This window comes from Clavelina lepadiformis, chromosome 7 (assembly GCF_947623445.1).
Source record: "Clavelina lepadiformis chromosome 7, kaClaLepa1.1, whole genome shotgun sequence".
Classification (NCBI taxonomy): Eukaryota; Metazoa; Chordata; class Ascidiacea; order Aplousobranchia; family Clavelinidae; genus Clavelina; species Clavelina lepadiformis.
In genome coordinates this window covers 1,684,169-1,710,472 of record NC_135246.1, presented here as the reverse complement: position 1 = coordinate 1,710,472, position 26,304 = coordinate 1,684,169, and the positions used below count along the sequence as shown (strand labels likewise).

At 38.0% G+C, this 26,304-nt stretch overlaps 21 non-coding genes across 21 annotated transcripts; all 21 read left to right on the top strand.

Moving 5' to 3' along the window:
* The first annotated feature begins 990 nt into the window (after window positions 1-990).
* Trnar-acg (transfer RNA arginine (anticodon ACG)) lies at window positions 991-1,063 on the top strand. Its single transcript has one exon. It is a non-coding gene; the product is annotated as a tRNA-Arg (tRNA).
* Window positions 1,064-1,416: 353 nt separating this feature from the next.
* On the top strand, window positions 1,417-1,489 carry Trnar-ucg (transfer RNA arginine (anticodon UCG)). Its single transcript has one exon. It is a non-coding gene; the product is annotated as a tRNA-Arg (tRNA).
* Window positions 1,490-3,142: 1,653 nt separating this feature from the next.
* Window positions 3,143-3,215, top strand: Trnar-acg (transfer RNA arginine (anticodon ACG)). Its single transcript has one exon. It is a non-coding gene; the product is annotated as a tRNA-Arg (tRNA).
* A 2,080-nt stretch (window positions 3,216-5,295) lies between these two features.
* Trnar-acg (transfer RNA arginine (anticodon ACG)) lies at window positions 5,296-5,368 on the top strand. The gene has a single exon. It is a non-coding gene; the product is annotated as a tRNA-Arg (tRNA).
* Window positions 5,369-5,721: 353 nt separating this feature from the next.
* Trnar-ucg (transfer RNA arginine (anticodon UCG)) lies at window positions 5,722-5,794 on the top strand. Its single transcript has one exon. It is a non-coding gene; the product is annotated as a tRNA-Arg (tRNA).
* Window positions 5,795-7,447: 1,653 nt separating this feature from the next.
* On the top strand, window positions 7,448-7,520 carry Trnar-acg (transfer RNA arginine (anticodon ACG)). Its single transcript has one exon. It is a non-coding gene; the product is annotated as a tRNA-Arg (tRNA).
* A 353-nt stretch (window positions 7,521-7,873) lies between these two features.
* Trnar-ucg (transfer RNA arginine (anticodon UCG)) lies at window positions 7,874-7,946 on the top strand. The gene has a single exon. It is a non-coding gene; the product is annotated as a tRNA-Arg (tRNA).
* Window positions 7,947-9,599: 1,653 nt separating this feature from the next.
* Trnar-acg (transfer RNA arginine (anticodon ACG)) lies at window positions 9,600-9,672 on the top strand. The gene has a single exon. It is a non-coding gene; the product is annotated as a tRNA-Arg (tRNA).
* Window positions 9,673-10,026: 354 nt separating this feature from the next.
* Trnar-ucg (transfer RNA arginine (anticodon UCG)) lies at window positions 10,027-10,099 on the top strand. Its single transcript has one exon. It is a non-coding gene; the product is annotated as a tRNA-Arg (tRNA).
* Window positions 10,100-11,752: 1,653 nt separating this feature from the next.
* Window positions 11,753-11,825, top strand: Trnar-acg (transfer RNA arginine (anticodon ACG)). The gene has a single exon. It is a non-coding gene; the product is annotated as a tRNA-Arg (tRNA).
* A 353-nt stretch (window positions 11,826-12,178) lies between these two features.
* On the top strand, window positions 12,179-12,251 carry Trnar-ucg (transfer RNA arginine (anticodon UCG)). The gene has a single exon. It is a non-coding gene; the product is annotated as a tRNA-Arg (tRNA).
* Window positions 12,252-13,904: 1,653 nt separating this feature from the next.
* On the top strand, window positions 13,905-13,977 carry Trnar-acg (transfer RNA arginine (anticodon ACG)). The gene has a single exon. It is a non-coding gene; the product is annotated as a tRNA-Arg (tRNA).
* Window positions 13,978-16,173: 2,196 nt separating this feature from the next.
* Window positions 16,174-16,246, top strand: Trnar-ucg (transfer RNA arginine (anticodon UCG)). Its single transcript has one exon. It is a non-coding gene; the product is annotated as a tRNA-Arg (tRNA).
* Window positions 16,247-17,895: 1,649 nt separating this feature from the next.
* Trnar-acg (transfer RNA arginine (anticodon ACG)) lies at window positions 17,896-17,968 on the top strand. Its single transcript has one exon. It is a non-coding gene; the product is annotated as a tRNA-Arg (tRNA).
* Window positions 17,969-18,322: 354 nt separating this feature from the next.
* On the top strand, window positions 18,323-18,395 carry Trnar-ucg (transfer RNA arginine (anticodon UCG)). Its single transcript has one exon. It is a non-coding gene; the product is annotated as a tRNA-Arg (tRNA).
* A 1,648-nt stretch (window positions 18,396-20,043) lies between these two features.
* Trnar-acg (transfer RNA arginine (anticodon ACG)) lies at window positions 20,044-20,116 on the top strand. Its single transcript has one exon. It is a non-coding gene; the product is annotated as a tRNA-Arg (tRNA).
* A 354-nt stretch (window positions 20,117-20,470) lies between these two features.
* Trnar-ucg (transfer RNA arginine (anticodon UCG)) lies at window positions 20,471-20,543 on the top strand. Its single transcript has one exon. It is a non-coding gene; the product is annotated as a tRNA-Arg (tRNA).
* Window positions 20,544-22,192: 1,649 nt separating this feature from the next.
* Window positions 22,193-22,265, top strand: Trnar-acg (transfer RNA arginine (anticodon ACG)). The gene has a single exon. It is a non-coding gene; the product is annotated as a tRNA-Arg (tRNA).
* A 354-nt stretch (window positions 22,266-22,619) lies between these two features.
* Trnar-ucg (transfer RNA arginine (anticodon UCG)) lies at window positions 22,620-22,692 on the top strand. Its single transcript has one exon. It is a non-coding gene; the product is annotated as a tRNA-Arg (tRNA).
* A 1,649-nt stretch (window positions 22,693-24,341) lies between these two features.
* Trnar-acg (transfer RNA arginine (anticodon ACG)) lies at window positions 24,342-24,414 on the top strand. Its single transcript has one exon. It is a non-coding gene; the product is annotated as a tRNA-Arg (tRNA).
* Window positions 24,415-24,768: 354 nt separating this feature from the next.
* Trnar-ucg (transfer RNA arginine (anticodon UCG)) lies at window positions 24,769-24,841 on the top strand. The gene has a single exon. It is a non-coding gene; the product is annotated as a tRNA-Arg (tRNA).
* Window positions 24,842-26,304: the final 1,463 nt, after the last annotated feature.

Below are 26,304 nucleotides of genomic sequence, written 5' to 3'. Positions count from 1 at the left end.
TGCTATGTATGAAAGAAACGTATCTGTGAAAAACTTAAACTTTTCTGAGTTTGTTAGACTCTTACGTAAGGCTTTTAAAATATGTTTCAGCCAATCAGGGGCAATATGGTCGATTTTGTGTTTTGGCCTTGGAATTATCCTAGAAAATGAATTGTTTCAAATTTTAAGAACGCCTTCAAGACGTACGTAAAATTTGGCATGAGTAAGAAGAAAATTTGTATTTCAGGAGCGGCTAAACACCAAAAATGCCATAAAATCTTTGTTTGTATTTTTATACAGTGATTTTACTGAAAGACTGTTTGCTCAAAAAATCTTTTATGGGGCTCTCTGAAATTTTGCATGGCAATTTAGTATGCTTTGAACTACAATATCATTCCATAAAAAGCCATCAAAAATCATGATTCAAACGTTTTTTACAAAGACGCAAAATAAACACTAAAATTTTGGTCTAAAAATCGATCTTGGCTACTTTCATACTACTTTTTAGCCTAATTCTGCACGCGACCTGGGACATTGAAGCACGCCAACTGCAAGGGTAGTTCCCAGGATTGAAAACATGCTGTTTTTCGATTGGCTTAAAGTGCTATTTTAAAGCCCTACGTAGGAGTACAACAAATTCATAAAGATCTTAGTTTTTGGTGTTTGACGCCCCCTTAAGGTCAAAATATGCAATCTATATATTAATCCTATATACAGCGGGAGATAGAGGTATGTGAAATCTGTCGTATACCAGTATGGTGTAGTCGCAGGCATACCTATTCTTTGTATGCAAAAAGTAATCGCGACTGTATTCTTGGTAATTTTACTACACATTAGGTCATAAAATCAGACTCTTGCCCCTTTTTCAAATATACACCGTACATCTCCTAAAACAAGCACCTTGACGTAACCAAAGTTTTGGTATGTACAAATGCATTTAAAGTTTTAAAATTTTAACTGAGGTAAATTCATTTAAATCGCATTACGAAATCTATATTTGTAAAAGCTTGTGGGTGCGTGGCGCAATGGATAACGCGTCTGACTACGGATCAGAAGTTTCCAGGTTCGAATCCTGGCGTGCTCGTTCAAACTTTCTACGAATCCGTAGACAATCAAAACTATTGAGAAACCTTTGCTTAGTTTTAAAATCCAAATATCTTCCAGTTTCATTTACCGAGAAAGGATTTGAGACATTGAAGTTTATATTTGACGGACACGGGCAATCTCTTCCATGTGGTGAAATTGTTAGTTTAAGCAGAACTCAAGAGCACTTTTGCAAATAGCTGGTGCAGGATGATCTTTCACGCATTTAACGAAATTTTCAGGTCAGTCCTTTACTTGTAACGATTTGCCATGTGAACGAGATGCTGCACAAACGGATTCAGATTACACCAATCTCGTATTGATGTAAGTTACGTTGAATACTTTACTTTAACAGGGCACGTAGCGTAATGGAAAACGCGTCTGACTTCGGATCAGAAGATTGCAGGTTCGAGTCCTGCCGTGCTCGATTTCGAATGTATCCATTCGCAGTATAAACGCAAAACATTGGTTTATTCACACAATGTATATTTGTAAACATTGAGGCAGTTTTCAAAGAACCAAATTGGGATTTATTTGTTTCGTATATGGAAATCAAATCTCGACGTTCCAAAAATAATTTGATGTTTATACGCTCCATTTAGTGGCTGTAGGCACGCCGGGCGTTGTGGCGCGCGCCTGTAATCCAGTTACTTGGAAGCTGGAGTTGTTGAACAACTTGAAACTGGGAAATGTGCGGTACTTGGACCTATGTCGAGCAGGTGTCCGCGCTAAGCTCAGCGACAATATGGTCGTCTTATGGAAACTTAAGGTGTCCAGGTTGTCTAAGGAGGAACGAACCGGGTCAGGTCCGAAAGGGAGCAGCCAAAAGTTCCCGCGTTGACCAGTAGCGGGACAGCACCCGTGAATAGGCCGAGTGTCGTAGCCCGGTTAATATAGTTGGACTCAACTCTTTTTTGCTAAAAGCTTCTTGTTTCGTGTATGGTACATTGCAGACTTAATTAATTTGTACACACATTGGCCCGTAAAACTTGTTTTAATGTGTAAAAAAGAAACTTCAAATATTTACATAAAAACAGTGGTTCTGTAAATGAACGAAAAGGTTCTCATCGCGTAAAGATAATATTACGAGTGCTATGTATGAAAGAAACGTATCTGTGAAAAACTTAAACTTTTCTGAGTTTGTTAGACTCTTACGTAAGGCTTTTAAAATATGTTTCAGCCAATCAGGGGCAATATGGTCGATTTTGTGTTTTGGCCTTGGAATTATCCTAGAAAATGAATTGTTTCAAATTTTAAGAACGCCTTCAAGACGTACGTAAAATTTGGCATGAGTAAGAAGAAAATTTGTATTTCAGGAGCGGCTAAACACCAAAAATGCCATAAAATCTTTGTTTGTATTTTTATACAGTGATTTTACTGAAAGACTGTTTGCTCAAAAAATCTTTTATGGGGCTCTCTGAAATTTTGCATGGCAATTTAGTATGCTTTGAACTACAATATCATTCCATAAAAAGCCATCAAAAATCATGATTCAAACGTTTTTTACAAAGACGCAAAATAAACACTAAAATTTTGGTCTAAAAATCGATCTTGGCTACTTTCATACTACTTTTTAGCCTAATTCTGCACGCGACCTGGGACATTGAAGCACGCCAACTGCAAGGGTAGTTCCCAGGATTGAAAACATGCTGTTTTTCGATTGGCTTAAAGTGCTATTTTAAAGCCCTACGTAGGAGTACAACAAATTCATAAAGATCTTAGTTTTTGGTGTTTGACGCCCCCTTAAGGTCAAAATATGCAATCTATATATTAATCCTATATACAGCGGGAGATAGAGGTATGTGAAATCTGTCGTATACCAGTATGGTGTAGTCGCAGGCATACCTATTCTTTGTATGCAAAAAGTAATCGCGACTGTATTCTTGGTAATTTTACTACACATTAGGTCATAAAATCAGACTCTTGCCCCTTTTTCAAATATACACCGTACATCTCCTAAAACAAGCACCTTGACGTAACCAAAGTTTTGGTATGTACAAATGCATTTAAAGTTTTAAAATTTTAACTGAGGTAAATTCATTTAAATCGCATTACGAAATCTATATTTGTAAAAGCTTGTGGGTGCGTGGCGCAATGGATAACGCGTCTGACTACGGATCAGAAGTTTCCAGGTTCGAATCCTGGCGTGCTCGTTCAAACTTTCTACGAATCCGTAGACAATCAAAACTATTGAGAAAACTTTGCTTAGTTTTAAAATCCAAATATCTTCCAGTTTCATTTACCGAGAAAGGATTTGAGACATATGAAGTTTATACTTGACGGACACGGGCAATCTCTTCCATGTGGTGAAATTGTTAGTTTAAGCAGAACTCAAGAGCACTTTTGCAAATAGCTGGTGCAGGATGATCTTTCACGCATTTAACGAAATTTTCAGGTCAGTCCTTTACTTGTAACGATTTGCCATGTGAACGAGATGCTGCACAAACGGATTCAGATTACACCAATCTCGTATTGATGTAAGTTACGTTGAATACTTTTCTTTAACAGGGCACGTAGCTTAATGTATAACGCGTCTGACTTCGGATCAGAAGATTGCAGGTTCGAGTCCTGCCGTGCACGATTTCGAATGTATCCATTCGCAGTATAAACGCAAAACATTGGTTTATTCACACAATGTATATTTGTAAACATTGAGGCAGTTTTCAAAGAACCAAATTGGGATTTATTTGTTTCGTATATGGAAATCAAATCTCGACGTTCCAAAAATAATTTGATGTTTATACGCTCCATTTAGTGGCTGTAGGCTCGCCGGGCGTTGTGGCGCGCGCCTGTAATCCAGTTACTTGGAAGCTGGAGTTGTTGAACAACTTGAAACTGGGAAATGTGCGGTACTTGGACCTATGTCGAGCAGGTGTCCGCGCTAAGCTCAGCGTCAATATGGTCGTCTTATGGAAACTTAAGGTGTCCAGGTTGTCTAAGGAGGAACGAACCGGGTCAGGTCCGAAAGGGAGCAGCCAAAAGTTCCCGCGTTGACCAGTAGCGGGACAGCACCCGTGAATAGGCCGAGTGTCGTAGCCCGGTTAATATAGTTGGACTCAACTCTTTTTTGCTAAAAGCTTCCTGTTTCGTGCATGGTACATTGCAGACTTAATTAATTTGTACACACATTGGCCCGTAAAACTTGTTTTAATGTGTAAAAAAGAAACTTCAAATATTTACATAAAAACAGTGGTTCTGTAAATGAACGAAAAGGTTCTCATCGCGTAAAGATAATATTACGAGTGCTATGTATGAAAGAAACGTATCTGTGAAAAACTTAAACTTTTCTGAGTTTGTTAGACTCTTACGTAAGGCTTTTAAAATATGTTTTAGCCAATCAGGGGCAATATGGTCGATTTTTTGTTTTGGCCTTGGAATTATCCTAGAAAATGAATTGTTTCAAATTTTAAGATCGCCTTCAAGACGTACGTAAAATTTGGCATGAGTAAGAAGAAAATTTGTATTTCAGGAGGGGCTAAACACCAAAAATGCCATAAAATCTTTGTTTGTATTTTTATACAGTGATTTTACTGAAAGACTGTTTGCTCAAAAAATCTTTTATGGGGCTCTCTGAAATTTTGCATGGCAATTTAGTATGCTTTGAACTACAATATCATTCCATAAAAAGCCATCAAAAAACATGATTCAAACGTTTTTTACAAAGACGCAAAATAAACACTAAAATTATGGTCTAAAAATCGATCTTGGCTACTTTCATACTACTTTTTAGCCTAATTCTGCACGCGACCTGGGACATTGAAGCACGACAACTGCAAGGGTAGTTCCCAGGATTGAAAACATGCTGTTTTTCGATTGGCCTAAAGTGCTATTTTAAAGCCCTACGTAGGAGTACAACAAATTCATAAAGATCTTAGTTTTTGGTGTTTGACGCCCCCTTAAGGTCAAAATATGCAATCTATATATTAATCCTATATACAGCGGGAGATAGAGGTATGTGAAATCTGTCGTATACCAGTATGGTGTAGTCGCAGGCATACCTATACTTTGTATGCAAAAAGTAATCGCGACTGTATTCTTGGTAATTTTACTACACATTAGGTCATAAAATCAGACTCTTGCCCCTTTTTCAAATATACACCGTACATCTCCTAAAACAAGCACCTTGACGTAACCAAAGTTTTGGTATGTACAAATGCATTTAAAGTTTTAAAATTTTAACTGAGGTAAATTCATTTAAATCGCATTACGAAATCTATATTTGTAAAAGCTTGTGGGTGCGTGGCGCAATGGATAACGCGTCTGACTACGGATCAGAAGTTTCCAGGTTCGAATCCTGGCGTGCTCGTTCAAACTTTCTACGAATCCGTAGACAATCAAAACTATTGAGAAACCTTTGCTTAGTTTTAAAATCCAAATATCTTCCAGTTTCATTTACCGAGAAAGGATTTGAGACATTGAAGTTTATATTTGACGGACACGGGCAATCTCTTCCATGTGGTGAAATTGTTAGTTTAAGCAGAACTCAAGAGCACTTTTGCAAATAGCTGGTGCAGGATGATCTTTCACGCATTTAACGAAATTTTCAGGTCAGTCCTTTACTTGTAAGGATTTGCCATGTGAACGAGATGCTGCACAAACGGATTCAGATTACACCAATCTCGTATTGATGTAAGTTACGTTGAATACTTTACTTTAACAGGGCACGTAGCGTAATGGAAAACGCGTCTGACTTCGGATCAGAAGATTGCAGGTTCGAGTCCTGCCGTGCTCGATTTCGAATGTATCCATTCGCAGTATAAACGCAAAACATTGGTTTATTCACACAATGTATATTTGTAAACATTGAGGCAGTTTTCAAAGAACCAAATTGGGATTTATTTGTTTCGTATATGGAAATCAAATCTCGACGTTCCAAAAATAATTTGATGTTTATACGCTCCATTTCGTGGCTGTAGGCTCGCCGGGCGTTGTGGCGCGCGCCTGTAATCCAGTTACTTGGAAGCTGGAGTTGTTGAACAACTTGAAACTGGGAAATGTGCGGTACTTGGACCTATGTCGAGCAGGTGTCCGCGCTAAGCTCAGCGTCAATATGGCCGTCTTATGGAAACTTAAGGTGTCCAGGTTGTCTAAGGAGGAACGAGCCGGGTCAGGTCCGAAAGGGAGCAGCCAAAAGTTCCCGCGTTGACCAGTAGCGGGACAGCACCCGTGAATAGGCCGAGTGTCGTAGCCCAGTTAATATAGTTGGACTCAACTCTTTTTTGCTAAAAGCTTCCTGTTTCGTGCATGGTACATTGCAGACTTAATTAATTTGTACACACATTGGGCCGTAAAACTTGTTTTAATGTGTAAAAAAGAAACTTCAAATATTTACATAAAAACAGTGGTTCTGTAAATGAACGAAAAGGTTCTCATCGCGTAAAGATAATATTACGAGTGCTATGTATGAAAGAAACGTATCTGTGAAAAACTTAAACTTTTCTGAGTTTGTTAGACTCTTACGTAAGGCTTTTAAAATATGTTTTAGCCAATCAGGGGCAATATGGTCGATTTTGTGTTTTGGCCTTGGAATTATCCTAGAAAATGAATTGTTTCAAATTTTAAGATCGCCTTCAAGACGTACGTAAAATTTGGCATGAGTAAGAAGAAAATTTGTATTTCAGGAGGGGCTAAACACCAAAAATGCCATAAAATCTTTGTTTGTATTTTTATACAGTGATTTTACTGAAAGACTGTTTGCTCAAAAAATCTTTTATGGGGCTCTCTCAAATTTTGCATGGCAATTTAGTATGCTTTGAACTACAATATCATTCCATAAAAAGCCATCAAAAAACATGATTCAAACGTTTTTTACAAAGACGCAAAATAAACACTAAAATTTTGGTCTAAAAATCGATCTTGGCTACTTTCATACTACTTTTTAGCCTAATTCTGCACGCGACCTGGGACATTGAAGCACGCCAACTGCAAGGGTAGTTTCCAGGATTGAAAACATGCTGTTTTTCGATTGGCCTAAAGTGCTATTTTAAAGCCCTACGTAGGAGTACAACAAATTCATAAAGATCTTAGTTTTTGGTGTTTGACGCCCCCTTAAGGTCAAAATATGCAATCTATATATTAATCCTATATACAGCGGGAGATAGAGGTATGTGAAATCTGTCGTATACCAGTATGGTGTAGTCGCAGGCATACCTATACTTTGTATGCAAAAAGTAATCGCGACTGTATTCTTGGTAATTTTACTACACATTAGGTCATAAAATCAAACTCTTGCCCCTTCTTCAAATATACACCGTACATCTCCTAAAACAAGCACCTTGACGTAACCAAAGTTTTGGTATGTACAAATGCATTTAAAGTTTTAAAATTTTAACTGAGGTAAATTCATTTAAATCGCATTACGAAATCTATATTTGTAAAAGCTTGTGGGTGCGTGGCGCAATGGATAACGCGTCTGACTACGGATCAGAAGTTTCCAGGTTCGAATCCTGGCGTGCTCGTTCAAACTTTCTACGAATCCGTAGACAATCAAAACTATTGAGAAACCTTTGCTTAGTTTTAAAATCCAAATATCTTCCAGTTTCATTTACCGAGAAAGGATTTGAGACATTGAAGTTTGTATTTGACGGACACGGGCAATCTCTTCCATGTGGTGAAATTGTTAGTTTAAGCAGAACTCAAGAGCACTTTTGCAAATAGCTGGTGCAGGATGATCTTTCACGCATTTAACGAAATTTTCAGGTCAGTCCTTTACTTGTAAGGATTTGCCATGTGAACGAGATGCTGCACAAAAGGATTCAGATTACACCAATCTCGTATTGATGTAAGTTACATTGAATACTTTACTTTAACAGGGCACGTAGCGTAATGGATAACGCGTCTGACTTCGGATCAGAAGATTGCAGGTTCGAGTCCTGCCGTGCTCGATTTCGAATGTATCCATTCGCAGTATAAACGCAAAACATTGGTTTATTCACACAATGTATATTTGTAAACATTGAGGCAGTTTTCAAAGAACCAAATTGGGATTTATTTGTTTCGTATATGGAAATCAAATCTCGACGTTCCAAAAATAATTTGATGTTTATACGCTCCATTTAGTGGCTGTAGGCTCGCCGGGCGTTGTGGCGCGCGCCTGTAATCCAGTTACTTGGAAGCTGGAGTTGTTGAACAACTTGAAACTGGGAAATGTGCGGTACTTGGACCTATGTCGAGCAGGTGTCCGCGCTAAGCTCAGCGTCAATATGGTCGTCTTATGGAAACTTAAGGTGTCCAGGTTGTCTAAGGAGGAACGAACCGGGTCAGGTCCGAAAGGGAGCAGCCAAAAGTTCCCGCGTTGACCAGTAGCGGGACAGCACCCGTGAATAGGCCGAGTGTCGTAGCCCGGTTAATATAGTTGGACTCAACTCTTTTTTGCTAAAAGCTTCCTGTTTTGTGCATGGTACATTGCAGACTTAATTAATTCGTACACACATTGGGCCGTAAAACTTGTTTTAATGTGTAAAAAAGAAACTTCAAATATTTACATAAAAACAGTGGTTCTGTAAATGAACGAAAAGGTTCTCATCGCGTAAAGATAATATTACGAGTGCTATGTATGAAAGAAACGTATCTGTGAAAAACTTAAACTTTTCTGAGTTTGTTAGACTCTTACGTAAGGCTTTTAAAATATGTTTTAGCCAATCAGGGGCAATATGGTCGATTTTGTGTTTTGGCCTTGGAATTATCCTAGAAAATGAATTGTTTCAAATTTTAAGATCGCCTTCAAGACGTACGTAAAATTTGGCATGAGTAAGAAGAAAATTTGTATTTCAGGAGGGGCTAAACACCAAAAATGCCATAAAATCTTTGTTTGTATTTTTATACAGTGATTTTACTGAAAGACTGTTTGCTCAAAAAATCTTTTATGGGGCTCTCTCAAATTTTGCATGGCAATTTAGTATGCTTTGAACTACAATATCATTCCATAAAAAGCCATCAAAAAACATGATTCAAACGTTTTTTACAAAGACGCAAAATAAACACTAAAATTTTGGTCTAAAAATCGATCTTGGCTACTTTCATACTACTTTTTAGCCTAATTCTGCACGCGACCTGGGACATTGAAGCACGCCAACTGCAAGGGTAGTTCCCAGGATTGAAAACATGCTGTTTTTCGATTGGCCTAAAGTGCTATTTTAAAGCCCTACGTAGGAGTACAACAAATTCATAAAGATCTTAGTTTTTGGTGTTTGACGCCCCCTTAAGGTCAAAATATGCAATCTATATATTAATCCTATATACAGCGGGAGATAGAGGTATGTGAAATCTGTTGTATACCAGTATGGTGTAATCGCAGACATACCTATACTTTGTATGCAAAAAGTAATCGCGACTGTATTCTTGGTAATTTTACTACACATTAGGTCATAAAATCAGACTCTTGCCCCTTCTTCAAATATATACCGTACATCTCCTAAAACAAGCACCTTGACGTAACCAAAGTTTTGGTATGTACAAATGCATTTAAAGTTTTAAAATTTTAACTGAGGTAAATTCATTTAAATAGCATTACGAAATCTATATTTGTAAAAGCTTGTGGGTGCGTGGCGCAATGGATAACGCGTCTGACTACGGATCAGAAGTTTCCAGGTTCGAATCCTGGCGTGCTCGTTCAAACTTTCTACGAATCCGTAGACAATCAAAACTATTGAGAAACCTTTGCTTAGTTTTAAAATCCAAATATCTTCCAGTTTCATTTACCGAGAAAGGATTTGATACATATGAAGTTTATACTTGACGCACACGGGCAATCTCTTCCATGTGGTGAAATTGTTAGTTTAAGCAGAACTCAAGAGCACTTTTGCAAATAGCTGGTGCAGGATGATCTTTCACGCATTTAACGAAATTTTCATGTCAGTCCTTTACTTGTAAGGATTTGCCATGTGAACGAGATGCTGCACAAACGGATTCAGATTACACCAATCTCGTATTGATGTAAGTTACGTTGAATACTTTTCTTTAACAGGGTACGTAGCATAATGGATAACGCGTCTGACTTCGGATCAGAAGATTGCAGGTTCGAGTCCTGCCGTGCTCAATTTCGAATGTATCCATTCGCAGTATAAACGCAAAACATTGGTTTATTCACACAATGTATATTTGTAAACATTGAGGCAGTTTTCAAAGAACCAAATTGGGATTTATTTGTTTCGTATATGGAAATCAAATCTCGACGTTCCAAAAATAATTTGATGTTTATACGCTCCATTTAGTGGCTGTAGGCTCGCCGGGCGTTGTGGCGCGCGCCTGTAATCCAGTTACTTGGAAGCTGGAGTTGTTGAACAACTTGAAACTGGGAAATGTGCGGTACTTGGACCTATGTCGAGCAGGTGTCCGCGCTAAGCTCAGCGTCAATATGGTCGTCTTATGGGAACGTAAGGTGTCCAGGTTGTCTAAGGAGGAACGAACCGGGTCAGGTCCGAAAGGGAGCAGTTAAAAGTTCTCGCGTTGACCAGTAGCGGGACAGCACCCGTGAATAGGCCGAGTGTCGTAGCCCGGTTAATATAGTTGGACTCAACTCTTTTTTGCTAAAAGCTTCCTGTTTCGTGCATGGTACATTGCAGACTTAATTAATTTGTACACACATTGGTTCGTAAAACTTGTTTTAATGTGTAAAAAAGAAACTTCAAATATTTACATAAAAACAGTGGTTCTGTAAATGAACGAAAAGGTTCTCATCGCGTAAAGATAATATTACGAGTGCTATGTATGAAAGAAACGTATCTGTGAAAAACTTAAATTTTTCTGAGTTTGTTAGACTCTTACGTAAGGCTTTTAAAATATGTTTTAGCCAATCAGGGGCAATATGGTCGATTTTGTGTTTTGGCCTTGGAATTATCCTAGAAAATGAATTGTTTCAAATTTTAAGATCGCCTTCAAGACGTACGTAAAATTTGGCATGAGTAAGAAGAAAATTTGTATTTCAGGAGGGGCTAAACACCAAAAATGCCATAAAATCTTTGTTTGTATTTTTATACAGTGATTTTACTGAAAGACTGTTTGCTCAAAAAATCTTTTATGGGGGTCTCTGAAATTTTGCATGGCAATTTAGTATGCTTTGAACTACAACATCATTCCATAAAAAGCCATCAAAAAACATGATTCAAACGTTTTTTACAAAGACGCAAAATAAACACTAAAATTTTGGTCTAAAAATCGATCTTGGCTACTTTCATACTACTTTTTAGCCTAATTCTGCACGCGACCTGGGACATTGAAGCACGACAACTGCAAGGGTAGTTCCCAGGATTGAAAACATGCTGTTTTTCGATTGGCCTAAAGTGCTATTTTAAAGCCCTACGTAGGAGTACAACAAATTCATAAAGATCTTAGTTTTTGGTGTTTGACGCCCCCTTAAGGTCAAAATATGCAATCTATATATTAATCCTATATACAGCGGGAGATAGAGGTATGTGAAATCTGTCGTATACCAGTATGGTGTAGTCGCAGGCATACCTATACTTTGTATGCAAAAAGTAATCGCGACTGTATTCTTGGTAATTTTACTACACATTAGGTCATAAAATCAGACTCTTGCCCCTTCTTCAAATATACACCGTACATCTCCTAAAACAAGCACCTTGACGTAACCAAAGTTTTGGTATGTACAAATGCATTTAAATTTTTAAAATTTTAACTGAGGTAAATTCATTTAAATCGGATTACGAAATCTATATTTGTAAAAGCTTGTGGGTGCGTGGCGCAATGGATAACGCGTCTGACTACGGATCAGAAGTTTCCAGGTTCGAATCCTGGCGTGCTCGTTCAAACTTTCTACGAATCCGTAGACAATCAAAACTATTGAGAAACCTTTGCTTAGTTTTAAAATCCAAATATCTTCCAGTTTCATTTACCGAGAAAGGATTTGAGACATTGAAGTTTATATTTGACGGACACGGGCAATCTCTTCCATGTGGTGAAATTGTTAGTTTAAGCAGAACTCAAGAGCACTTTTGCAAATAGCTGGTGCAGGATGATCTTTCACGCATTTAACGAAATTTTCAGGTCAGTCCTTTACTTGTAAGGATTTGCCATGTGAACGAGATGCTGCACAAACGGATTCAGATTACACCAATCTCGTATTGATGTAAGTTACGTTGAATACTTTACTTTAACAGGGCACGTAGCGTAATGGAAAACGCGTCTGACTTCGGATCAGAAGATTGCAGGTTCGAGTCCTGCCGTGCTCGATTTCGAATGTATCCATTCGCAGTATAAACGCAAAACATTGGTTTATTCACACAATGTATATTTGTAAACATTGAGGCAGTTTTCAAAGAACCAAATTGGGATTTATTTGTTTCGTATATGGAAATCAAATCTCGACGTTCCAAAAATAATTTGATGTTTATACGCTCCATTTAGTGGCTGTAGGCACGCCGGGCGTTGTGGCGCGCGCCTGTAATCCAGTTACTTGGAAGCTGGAGTTGTTGAACAACTTGAAACTGGGAAATGTGCGGTACTTGGACCTATGTCGAGCAGGTGTCCGCGCTAAGCTCAGCGTCAATATGGTCGTCTTATGGAAACTTAAGGTGTCCAGGTTGTCTAAGGAGGAACGAACCGGGTCAGGTCCGAAAGGGAGCAGCCAAAAGTTCTCGCGTTGACCAGTAGCGGGACAGCACCCGTGAATAGGCCGAGTGTCGTAGCCCGGTTAATATAGTTGGACTCAACTCTTTTTTGCTAAAAGCTTCCTGTTTCGTGCATGGTACATTGCAGACTTAATTAATTTGTACACACATTGGGCCGTAAAACTTGTTTTAATGTGTAAAAAAGAAACTTCAAATATTTACATAAAAACAGTGGTTCTGTAAATGAACGAAAAGGTTCTCATCGCGTAAAGATAATATTACGAGTGCTATGTATGAAAGAAACGTATCTGTGAAAAACTTAAACTTTTCTGAGTTTGTTAGACTCTTACGTAAGGCTTTTAAAATATGTTTTAGCCAATCAGGGGCAATATGGTCGATTTTGTGTTTTGGCCTTGGAATTATCCTAGAAAATGAATTGTTTCAAATTTTAAGATCGCCTTCAAGACGTACGTAAAATTTGGCATGAGTAAGAAGAAAATTTGTATTTCAGGAGGGGCTAAACACCAAAAATGCCATAAAATCTTTGTTTGTATTTTTATACAGTGATTTTACTGAAAGACTGTTTGCTCAAAAAATCTTTTATGGGGCTCTCTGAAATTTTGCATGGCAATTTAGTATGCTTTAAACTACAATATCATTCCATAAAAAGCCATCAAAAAACATGATTTAAACGTTTTTTACAAAGACGCAAAATAAACACTAAAATTTTGGTCTAAAAATCGATCTTGGCTACTTTCATACTACTTTTTAGCCTAATTCTGCACGCGACCTGGGACATTGAAGCACGACAACTGCAAGGGTAGTTCCCAGGATTGAAAACATGCTGTTTTTCGATTGGCCTAAAGTGCTATTTTAAAGCCCTACGTAGGAGTACAACAAATTCATAAAGATCTTAGTTTTTGGTGTTTGACGCCCCCTTAAGGTCAAAATATGCAATCTATATATTAATCCTATATACAGCGGGAGATAGAGGTATGTGAAATCTGTCGTATACCAGTATGGTGTAGTCGCAGGCATACCTATACTTTGTATGCAAAAAGTAATCGCGACTGTATTCTTGGTAATTTTACTACACATTAGGTCATAAAATCAGACTCTTGCCCCTTCTTCAAATATACACCGTACATCTCCTAAAACAAGCACCTTGACGTAACCAAAGTTTTGGTATGTACAAATGCATTTAAAGTTTTAAAATTTTAACTGAGGTAAATTCATTTAAATCGCATTACGAAATCGATATTTGTAAAAGCTTGTGGGTGCGTGGCGCAATGGATAACGCGTCTGACTACGGATCAGAAGTTTCCAGGTTCGAATCCTGGCGTGCTCGTTCAAACTTTCTACGAATCCGTAGACAATCAAAACTATTGAGAAACCTTTGCTTAGTTTTAAAATCCAAATATCTACCAGTTTCATTTACCGAGAAAGGATTTGAGACATATGAAGTTTATACTTGACGGACACGGGCAATCTCTTCCATGTGGTGAAATTGTTAGTTTAAGCAGAACTCAAGAGCACTTTTGCAGTTTTCAAAGAACCAAATTGGGATTTATTTGTTTCGTATATGGAAATCAAATCTCGACGTTCCAAAAATAATTTGATGTTTATACGCTCCATTTAGTGGCTGTAGGCTCGCCGGGCGTTGTGGCGCGCGCCTGTAATCCAGTTACTTGGAAGCTGGAGTTGTTGAACAACTTGAAACTGGGAAATGTGCGGTACTTGGACCTATGTCGAGCAGGTGTCCGCGCTAAGCTCAGCGTCAATATGGTCGTCTTATGGGAACGTAAGGTGTCCAGGTTGTCTAAGGAGGAACGAACCGGGTCAGGTCCGAAAGGGAGCAGTTAAAAGTTCTCGCGTTGACCAGTAGCGGGACAGCACCCGTGAATAGGCCGAGTGTCGTAGCCCGGTTAATATAGTTGGACTCAACTCTTTTTTGCTAAAAGCTTCCTGTTTCGTGCATGGTACATTGCAGACTTAATTAATTTGTACACACATTGGGCCGTAAAACTTGTTTTAATGTGTAAAAAAGAAACTTCAAATATTTACATAAAAACAGTGGTTCTGTAAATGAACGAAAAGGTTCTCATCGCGTAAAGATAATATTACGAGTGCTATGTATGAAAGAAACGTATCTGTGAAAAACTTAAACTTTTCTGAGTTTGTTAGACTCTTACGTAAGGCTTTTAAAATATGTTTTAGCCAATCAGGGGCAATATGGTCGATTTTGTGTTTTGGCCTTGGAATTATCCTAGAAAATGAATTGTTTCAAATTTTAAGATCGCCTTCAAGACGTACGTAAAATTTGGCATGAGTAAGAAGAAAATTTGTATTTCAGGAGGGGCTAAACACCAAAAATGCCATAAAATCTTTGTTTGTATTTTTATACAGTGATTTTACTGAAAGACTGTTTGCTTAAAAAATCTTTTATGGGGCTCTCTGAAATTTTGCATGGCAATTTAGTATGCTTTGAACTACAATATCATTCCATAAAAAGCCATCAAAAAACATGATTCAAACGTTTTTTACAAAGACGCAAAATAAACACTAAAATTTTGGTCTAAAAATCGATCTTGGCTACTTTCATACTACTTTTTAGCCTAATTCTGCACGCGACCTGGGATATTGAAGCACGACAACTGCAAGGGTAGTTCCCAGGATTGAAAACATGCTGTTTTTCGATTGGCCTAAAGTGCTATTTTAAAGCCCTACGTAGGAGTACAACAAATTCATAAAGATCTTAGTTTTTGGTGTTTGACGCCCCCTTAAGGTCAAAATATGCAATCTATATATTAATCCTATATACAGCGGGAGATAGAGGTATGTGAAATCTGTCGTATACCAGTATGGTGTAGTCGCAGGCATACCTATACTTTGTATGCAAAAAGTAATCGCGACTGTATACTTGGTAATTTTACTACACATTAGGTCATAAAATCAGACTCTTGCCCCTTCTTCAAATATACACCGTACATCTCCTAAAACAAGCACCTTGACGTAACCAAAGTTTTGGTATGTACAAATGCATTTAAAGTTTTAAAATTTTAACTGAGGTAAATTCATTTAAATCGCATTTCGAAATCTATATTTGTAAAATCTTGTGGGTGCGTGGCGCAATGGATAACGCGTCTGACTACGGATCAAAAATTTCCAGGTTCGAATCCTGGCGTGCTCGTTCAAACTTTCTACGAATCCGTAGACAATCAAAACTATTGAGAAACCTTTGCTTAGTTTTAAAATCCAAATATCTTCCAGTTTCATTTACCGAGAAAGTATTTGAGACATATGAAGTTTATACTTGACGGACACGGGCAATCTCTTCCATGTGGTGAAATTGTTAGTTTAAGCAGAACTCAAGAGCACTTTTGCAAATAGCTGGTGCAGGATGATCTTTCACGCATTTAACGAAATTTTCAGGTCAGTCCTTTACTTGTAAGGATTTGCCATGTGAACGAGATGCTGCACAAACGGATTCAGATTACACCAATCTCGTATTGATGTAAGTTACGTTGAATACTTTTCTTTAACGGGGCACGTAGCGTAATGGATAACGCGTCTGACTTCGGATCAGAAGATTGCAGGTTCGAGTCCTGCCGTGCTCGATTTCGAATGTATCCATTCGCAGTATAAACGCAACAAATTGGCTTATTCACACAATGTATATTTGTAAACATTGAGGAAGTTTTTAAAGAACCAAATTGGGATTTATTTGTTTCGTATATGGAAATCAATTCGCGACGTTCCAAAAATAATTTGATGTTTATACGCTCCATTTAGTGGCTGTAGGCTCGCCGGGCATTGTGGCGCGCGCCTGTAATCCAGTTACTTGGAAGTTGGAGTTGTTGAACAACTTGAAACTGGGAAATGTGCGGTACTTGGACCTATGTCGAGTAGGTGTCCGCGCTAAGCTCAGCGTCAATATGGTCGTCTTATGGAAACTTAAGGTGTCCAGATTGTCTAAGGAGGAACGAACCGGGTCAGGTCCGAAAGGGAGTAGTTAAAAGTTTCCGCGTTGACCAGTAGCGGGACAGCACCCGTGAATAGGCCGAGTGTTGTAGCCCGGTTAATATAGTTGGACTCAACTCATTTTTGCTAAAAGCTTCCTGTTTCGTGCATGGTACATTGCAGACTTACTTACTTTGTACACAAATTGGGCCTTAAAACTTGTTTTAAAGTTTAAAAGAGAAACTTCAAATATTTACATAAAAACAGTGGTTCTGTAAATGAACGAAAAGGTTCTCATCGCGTAAAGATAATATTACGAGTGCTATGTATGAAAGAAACGTATCTGTGAAAAACTTAAACTTTTCTGAGTTTGTTAGACTCTTACGTAAGGCTTTTAAAATATGTTTTAGCCAATCAGGGGCAATATGGTCGTTTTTGTGTTTTGGCCTTGGAATTATCCTAGAAAATGAATTGTTTCAAATTTTAAGATCGCCTTCCACACGTACGTAAAATTTGGCATGAGTAGGAAGAAAATTTGTATTTCAGGAGGGGCTAAACACCAAAAATGCCATAAAATCTTTGTTTGTATTTTTGTACAGTGATTTTACTGAAAGACTGGTTACTCAAAAAATTTTTATGGGGCTCTCTGAAATTTTGCATGGCAATTTAGTATGCTTTGAACTATCATTCCATAAAAAGCCATCAAAAAACATGACTCAAACGTTTTTTACAAAGACGCAAAATAAACACTAAAATTTTGGTCTAAAAAATCGATCTTGGCTACTTTCATGCTACTATTGAGCCTAATTCTGCACGCGACCTGGGACATTGAAGCACGCCAACTGCAAGGGTAGTTCCCAGGCTTGAAAACATGCTGTTTTTCGATTGGCCCAAAGTGCTATTTTAAAGCCCTACGTAGGAGTACAACAAATTCATAAAGATCTTAGTTTTTGGTGTTTGACGCCCCCTTAAGGTCGAAATATGCACTCTATATATTAATCCTATATACAACGAGAGATAGAGGTATGTGAAATCTGTCGTATACCAGTATGGTGTAGTCGCAGGCATACCTATACTTTGTATGCAAAAAGTAATCGCGACTGTATTCTTGGTAATTTTACTACACATTAAGTCATAAAATCAGACTCTTGCCCCTTCTTCAAATATACACAGTACATCTCCTAAAACAAGCACCTTGACGTAACCAAAGTTTTGGTATGTACAAATGCATTTAAAGTATTGTAATTTTAACTGAGGTAAATTCATTTAAACCGTTTTACGAAATCTATCTTTTGTAAAAGCTTGTGGGTGCGTGGCGCAATGGATAACGCGTCTGACTACGGATCAGAAGATTCCAGGTTCGAATCCTGGCGCGCTCGTTCAAACTTTCTACGAATTTGTAGACAATCAAAACTAATAAGATACTTTTACTTAGTTTTAAAATCCAAATATCTACCAGTTTCATTTACCGAGAAAGGATTTGAGACATATGAAGTTTATACTTGACGGACACGGGCAATCTGTTCCATGTGGTGAAATTGTTAGTTTAAGCAGGACTCAAGAGCACTTTTGCAAATAACTGGTGCAGGATGATCTGTGATGCATTTAACGAAATTTTCAGGTCAGTCCTGTACTTGTAAGGATTTGCCATGTGAACGAGATGCTGCACAAACGGATTCAGATTACACCAATCTCGTATTGATGTAAGTTACGTTGAATAATTTTCCTTAACAGGGCACGTAGCGTAATGGATAACGCGTCTGACTTCGGATCAGAAGATTGCAGGTTCGAGTCTTGCCGTGCTCGATTTCGAATGTATCCATTCGCAGTATAAACGCAACAAATTGGCTTATTCACACAATGTATATTTGTAAACATTGAGGAAGTTTTCAAAGAACCAAATTGGGATTTATTTGTTTCGTATATGGAAATCAAATCGCGACGTTCCAAAAATAATTTGATGTTTATACGCTCCATTTAGTGGCTGTAGGCTCGCCGGGCGTTGTGGCGCGCGCCTGTAATCCAGTTACTTGGAAGTTGGAGTTGTTGAACAACTTGAAACTGGGAAATGTGCGGTACTTGGACCTATGTCGAGTAGGTGTTTGCGCTAAGCTCAGCGTCAATATGGTCGGCTTATGGAAACTTAAGGTGTCCAGATTGTCTAAGGAGGAACGAACCGGGTCAGGTCCGAAAGGGAGCAGCCAAAAGTTCTCGCGTTGACCAGTAGCGGGACAGCACCCGTGAATAGGCCGAGTGTTGTAGCCCGGTTAATATAGTTGGACTCAACTCATTTTTGCTAAAAGCTTCCTGTTTCGTGCATGGTACATTGCAGACTTACTTACTTTGTACACAAATTGGGCCTTAAAACTTGTTTTAAAGTTTAAAAAAGAAACTTCAAATATTTACATAAAAACAGTGGTTCTGTAAATGAACGAAAAGGTTCTCATCGCGTAAAGATAATATTACGAGTGCTATGTATGAAAGAAACGTATCTGTGAAAAACTTAAACTTTTCTGAGTTTGTTAGACTCTTACGTAAGGCTTTTAAAATATGTTTTAGCCAATCAGGGGCAATATGGTCGTTTTTGTGTTTTGGCCTTGGAATTATCCTAGAAAAGTAATTGTTTCAAATTTTAAGATCGCCTTCCAGACGTACGTAAAATTTGGCATGAGTAGGAAGAAAATTTGTATTTCAGGAGGGGTTAAACACCAAAAATGCCATAAAATCTTTGTTTGTATTTTTGTACAGTGATTTTACTGAAAGACTGGTAACTCAAAAAATTTTTATGGGGCTCTCTGAAATTTTGCATGGCAATTTAGTATGCTTTGAACTCTCATTCCATAAAAAGCCATCAAAAAACATGATTCAAACGTTTTTTACAAAGACGCAAAATAAACACTAAAATTTTGGTCTAAAAATCGATCTTGGCTACTTTCATGCTACTTTTGAGCCTAATTCTGCACGCGACCTGGGACATTGAAGCACGCCAACTGCAAGGGTAGTTCCCAGGCTTGAAAACATGCTGTTTTTCGATTGGCCTAAAGTGCTATTTTAAAGCCCTACGTAGGAGTACAACAAATTCATAAAGATCTTAGTTTTTGGTGTTTGACGCCCCCTTAAGGTCGAAATATGCACTCTATATATTAATCCTATATACAACGAGAGATAGAGGTATGTGAAATCTGTCGTATACCAGTATGGTGTAGTCACAGGCATACCTATACTTTGTATGCAAAAAGTAATCGCGACTGTATTCTTGGTAATTTTACTACACATTAAGTCATAAAATCAGACTCTTGCCCCTTCTTCAAATATACACAGTACATCTCCTAAAACAAGCACCTTGACGTAACCAAAGTTTTGGTATGTACAAATGCATTTAAAGTATTGTAATTTTAACTGAGGTAAATTCATTTAAACCGTTTTACGAAATCTATCTTTTGTAAAAGCTTGTGGGTGCGTGGCGCAATGGATAACGCGTATGACTACGGATCAGAAGATTCCAGGTTCGAATCCTGGCGCGCTCGTTCAAACTTTCTACGAATTTGTAGACAATCAAAACTAATAAGATACTTTTACTTAGTTTTAAAATCCAAATATCTACCAGTTTCATTTACCGAGAAAGGATTTGAGACATATGAAGTTTATACTTGACGGACACGGGCAATCTGTTCCATGTGGTGAAATTGTTAGTTTAAGCAGGACTCAAGAGCACTTTTGCAAATAACTGGTGCAGGATGATCTGTGATGCATTTAACGAAATTTTCAGGTCAGTCCTGTACTTGTAAGGATTTGCCATGTGAACGAGATGCTGCACAAACGGATTCAGATTACACCAATCTCGTATTGATGTAAGTTACGTTGAATAATTTTCCTTAACAGGGCACGTAGCGTAATGGATAACGCGTCTGACTTCGGATCAGAAGATTGCAGGTTCGAGTCTTGCCGTGCTCGATTTCGAATGTATCCATTCGCAGTATAAACGCAACAAATTGGCTTATTCACACAATGTATATTTGTAAACATTGAGGAAGTTTTCAAAGAACCAAATTGGGATTTATTTGTTTCGTATATGGAAATCAAATCGCGACGTTCCAAAAATAATTTGATGTTTATACGCTCCATTTAGTGGCTGTAGGCTCGCCGGGCGTTGTGGCGCGCGCCTGTAATCCAGTTACTTGGAAGTTGGAGTTGTTGAACAACTTGAAACTGGGAAATGTGCGGTACTTGGACCTATGTCGAGTAGGTGTTTGCGCTAAGCTCAGCGTCAATATGGTCGGCTTATGGAAACTTAAGGTGTCCAGATTGTCTAAGGAGGAACGAACCGGGTCAGGTCCGAAAGGGAGTAGTTAAAAGTTTCCGCGTTGACCAGTAGCGGGACAGCACCCGTGAATAGGCCGAGTGTTGTAGCCCGGTTAATATAGTTGGACTCAACTCATTTTTGCTAAAAGCTTCCTGTTTCGTGCATGGTACATTGCAGACTTACTTACTTTGTACACAAATTGGGCCTTAAAACTTGTTTTAAAGTTTAAAAAAGAAACTTCAAATATTTACATAAAAACAGTGGTTCTGTAAATGAACGAAAAGGTTCTCATCGCGTAAAGATAATATTACGAGTGCTATGTATGAAAGAAACGTATCTGTGAAAAACTTAAACTTTTCTGAGTTTGTTAGACTCTTACGTAAGGCTTTTAAAATATGTTTTAGCCAATCAGGGGCAATATGGTCGTTTTTGTGTTTTGGCCTTGGAATTATCCTAGAAAAGTAATTGTTTCAAATTTTAAGATCGCCTTCCAGACGTACGTAAAATTTGGCATGAGTAGGAAGAAAATTTGTATTTCAGGAGGGGTTAAACACCAAAAATGCCATAAAATCTTTGTTTGTATTTTTGTACAGTGATTTTACTGAAAGACTGGTAACTCAAAAAATTTTTATTGGGCTCTCTGAAATTTTGCATGGCAATTTAGTATGCTTTGAACTATCATTCCATAAAAAGCCATCAAAAAACATGATTCAAACGTTTTTTACAAAGACGCAAAATAAACACTAAAATTTTGGTCTAAAAAATCGATCTTGGCTACTTTCATGCTACTTTTGAACCTAATTCTGCACGCGACCTGGGACATTGAAGCACGCCAACTGCAAGGGTAGTTCCCAGGCTTGAAAACATGCTGTTTTTCGATTGGCCTAAAGTGCTATTTTAAAGCCCTACGTAGGAGTACAACAAATTCATAAAGATCTTAGTTTTTGGTGTTTGACGCCCCCTTAAGGTCGAAATATGCACTCTATATATTAATCCTATATACAACGAGAGATAGAGGTATGTGAAATCTGTCGTATACCAGTATGGTGTAGTCACAGGCATACCTATACTTTGTATGCAAAAAGCAATCGCGACTGTATTCTTGGTAATTTTACTACACATTAAGTCATAAAATCAGACTCTTGCCCCTTCTTCAAATATACACAGTACATCTCCTAAAACAAGCACCTTGACGTAACCAAAGTTTTGGTATGTACAAATGCATTTAAAGTATTGTAATTTTAACTGAGGTAAATTCATTTAAACCCTTTTACGAAATCTATATTTTGTAAAAGCTTGTGGGTGCGTGGCGCAATGGATAACGCGTCTGACTACGGATCAGAAGATTCCAGGTTCGAATCCTGGCGCGCTCGTTCAAACTTTCTACGAATTCGTAGACAATCAAAACTAGTAAGATACTTTTACTTAGTTTTAAAATCCAAATATCTACCAGTTTCATTTACCGAGAAAGGATTTGAGACATATGAAGTTTATACTTGACGGACACGGGCAATCTGTTCCATGTGGTGAAATTGTTAGTTTAAGCAGGACTCAAGAGCACTTTTGCAAATAACTGGTGCAGGATGATTTGTGATGCATTTAACGAAATTTTCAGGTTAGTCCTGTACTTGTAAGGATTTGCCATGTGAACGAGATGCTGCACAAACGGATTCAGATTACACCAATCTCGTATTGATGTAAGTTACGTTCAATAATTTTCCTTAACAGGGCACGTAGCGTAATGGATAACGCGTCTGACTTCGGATCAGAAGATTGCAGGTTTGAGTCCTGCCGTGCTCGATTTCGAATGTATCCATTCGCAGTATAAACGCAACAAATTGGCTTATTCACACAATGTATATTTGTAAACATTGAGGAAGTTTTCCAAGAACCAAATTGGGATTTATTTGTTTCGTATATGGAAACCAAATCGCGACGTTCCAAAAATAATTTGATGTTTATACGCTCCATTTAGTGGCTGTAGGCTCGCCGGGCGTTGTGGCGCGCGCCTGTAATCCAGTTACTTGGAAGTTGGAGTTGTTGAACAACTTGAAACTGGGAAATGTGCGGTACTTGGACCTATGTCGAGTAGGTGTCCGCGTTAAGCTCAGCGTCAATATGGTCGTCTTATGGAAACTTAAGGTGTCCAGATTGTCTAAGGAGGAACGAACCGGGTCAGGTCCGAAAGGGAGTAGTTAAAAGTTTCCGCGTTGACCAGTAGCGGGACAGCACCCGTGAATAGGCCGAGTGTTGTAGCCCGGTTAATATAGTTGGACTCAACTCATTTTTGCTAAAAGCTTCTTGTTTCGTGCATGGTACATTGCAGACTTACTTACTTTGTACACAAATTGGGCCTTAAAACTTGTTTTAAAGTTTAAAAAAGAAACTTCAAATATTTACATAAAAACAGTGGTTCTGTAAATGAACGAAAAGGTTCTCATCGCGTAAAGATAATATTACGAGTGCTATGTATGAAAGAAACGTATCTGTGAAAAACTTAAACTTTTCTGAGTTTGTTAGACTCTTACGTAAGGCTTTTAAAATATGTTTTAGCCAATCAGGGGCAATATGGTCGTTTTTGTGTTTTGGCCTTGGAATTATCCTAGAAAATGAATTGTTTCAAATTTTAAGATCGCCTTCCAGACGTACGTAAAATTTGGCATGAGTAGGAAGAAAATTTGTATTTCAGGAGGGGCTAAACACCAAAAATGCCATAAAATCTTTGTTTGTATTTTTATACAGTGATTTTACTGAAAGACTGGTTACTCAAAAAATTTTTATGGGGCTCTCTGAAATTTTGCATGGCAATTTAGTATGCTTTGAACTATCATTCCATAAAAAGCCATCAAAAAACATGATTCAAACGTTTTTTACAAAGACGCAAAATAAACACTAAAATTTTGGTCTAAAAAATCGATCTTGGCTACTTTCATGCTACTTTTGAGCCTAATTCTGCACGCGACCTGGGACATTGAAGCACGCCAACTGCAAGGGTAGTTCCCAGGCTTGAAAACATGCTGTTTTTCGATTGGCCTAAAGTGCTATTTTAAAGCCCTACGTAGGAGTACAACAAATTCATAAAGATCTTAGTTTTTGGTGTTTGACGCCCCCTTAAGGTCGAAATATGCACTCTATATATTAATCCTATATACAACGAGAGATAGAGGTATGTGAAATCTGTCGTATACCAGTATGGTGTAGTCACAGGCATACCTATACTTTGTATGCAAAAAGTAATCGCGACTGTATTCTTGGTAATTTTACTACACATTAAGTCATAAAATCAGACTCTTGCCCCTTCTTCAAATATACACAGTACATCTCCTAAAACAAGCACCTTGACGTAACCAAAGTTTTGGTATGTACAAATGCATTTAAAGTATTGTAATTTTAACTGAGGTAAATTCATTTAAACCCTTTTACGAAATCTATATTTTGTAAAAGCTTGTGGGTGCGTGGCGCAATGGATAACGCGTCTGACTACGGATCAGAAGATTCCAGGTTCGAATCCTGGCGCGCTCGTTCAAACTTTCTACGAATTCGTAGACAATCAAAACTAATAAGATACTTTTACTTAGTTTTAAAATCCAAATATCTACCAGTTTCATTTACCGAGAAAGGATTTGAGACATATGAAGTTTATACTTGACGGACACGGGCAATCTGTTCCATGTGGTGAAATTGTTAGTTTAAGCAGGACTCAAGAGCACTTTTGCAAATAACTGGTGCAGGATGATCTGTGATGCATTTAACGAAATTTTCAGGTCAGTCCTGTACTTGTAAGGATTTGCCATGTGAACGAGATGCTGCACAAACGGATTCAGATTACACCAATCTCGTATTGATGTAAGTTACGTTCAATAATTTTCCTTAACAGGGCACGTAGCGTAATGGATAACGCGTCTGACTTCGGATCAGAAGATTGCAGGTTTGAGTCCTGCCGTGCTCGATTTCGAATGTATCCATTCGCAGTATAAACGCAACAAATTGGCTTATTCACACAATGTATATTTGTAAACATTGAGGAAGTTTTCCAAGAACCAAATTGGGATTTATTTGTTTCGTATATGGAAACCAAATCGCGACGTTCCAAAAATAATTTGATGTTTATACGCTCCATTTAGTGGCTGTAGGCTCGCCGGGCGTTGTGGCGCGCGCCTGTAATCCAGTTACTTGGAAGTTGGAGTTGTTGAACAACTTGAAACTGGGAAATGTGCGGTACTTGGACCTATGTCGAGTAGGTGTCCGCGTTAAGCTCAGCGTCAATATGGTCGTCTTATGGAAACTTAAGGTGTCCAGATTGTCTAAGGAGGAACGAACCGGGTCAGGTCCGAAAGGGAGTAGTTAAAAGTTTCCGCGTTGACCAGTAGCGGGACAGCACCCGTGAATAGGCCGAGTGTTGTAGCCCGGTTAATATAGTTGGACTCAACTCATTTTTGCTAAAAGCTTCTTGTTTCGTGCATGGTACATTGCAGACTTACTTACTTTGTACACAAATTGGGCCTTAAAACTTGTTTTAAAGTTTAAAAAAGAAACTTCAAATATTTACATAAAAACAGTGGTTCTGTAAATGAACGAAAAGGTTCTCATCGCGTAAAGATAATATTACGAGTGCTATGTATGAAAGAAACGTATCTGTGAAAAACTTAAACTTTTCTGAGTTTGTTAGACTCTTACGTAAGGCTTTTAAAATATGTTTTAGCCAATCAGGGGCAATATGGTCGATTTTGTGTTTTGGCCTTGGAATTATCCTAGAAAATGAATTGTTTCAAATTTTAAGATCGCCTTCAAGACGTACGTAAAATTTGGCATGAGTAAGAAGAAAATTTGTATTTCAGGAGGGGCTAAACACCAAAAATGCCATAAAATCTTTGTTTGTATTTTTATACAGTGATTTTACTGAAAGACTGGTTACTCAAAAAATTTTTATGGGGCTCTCTGAAATTTTGCATGGCAATTTAGTATGCTTTGAACTATCATTCCATAAAAAGCCATCAAAAAACATGATTCAAACGTTTTTTACAAAGACGCAAAATAAACACTAAAATTTTGGTCTAAAAAATCGATCTTGGCTACTTTCATACTACTTTTTAGCCTAATTCTGCACGCGACCTGGGACATTGAAGCACGCCAACTGCAAGGGTAGTTCCCAGGCTTGAAAACATGCTGTTTTTCGATTGGCCTAAAGTGCTATTTTAAAGCCCTACGTAGGAGTACAACAAATTCATAAAGATCTTAGTTTTTGGTGTTTGACGCCCCCTTAAGGTCGAAATATGCACTCTATATATTAATCCTATATACAACGAGAGATAGAGGTATGTGAAATCTGTCGTATACCAGTATTGTGTAGTCGCAGGCATACCTATACTTTGTATGCAAAAAGTAATCGCGACTGTATTCTTGGTAATTTTA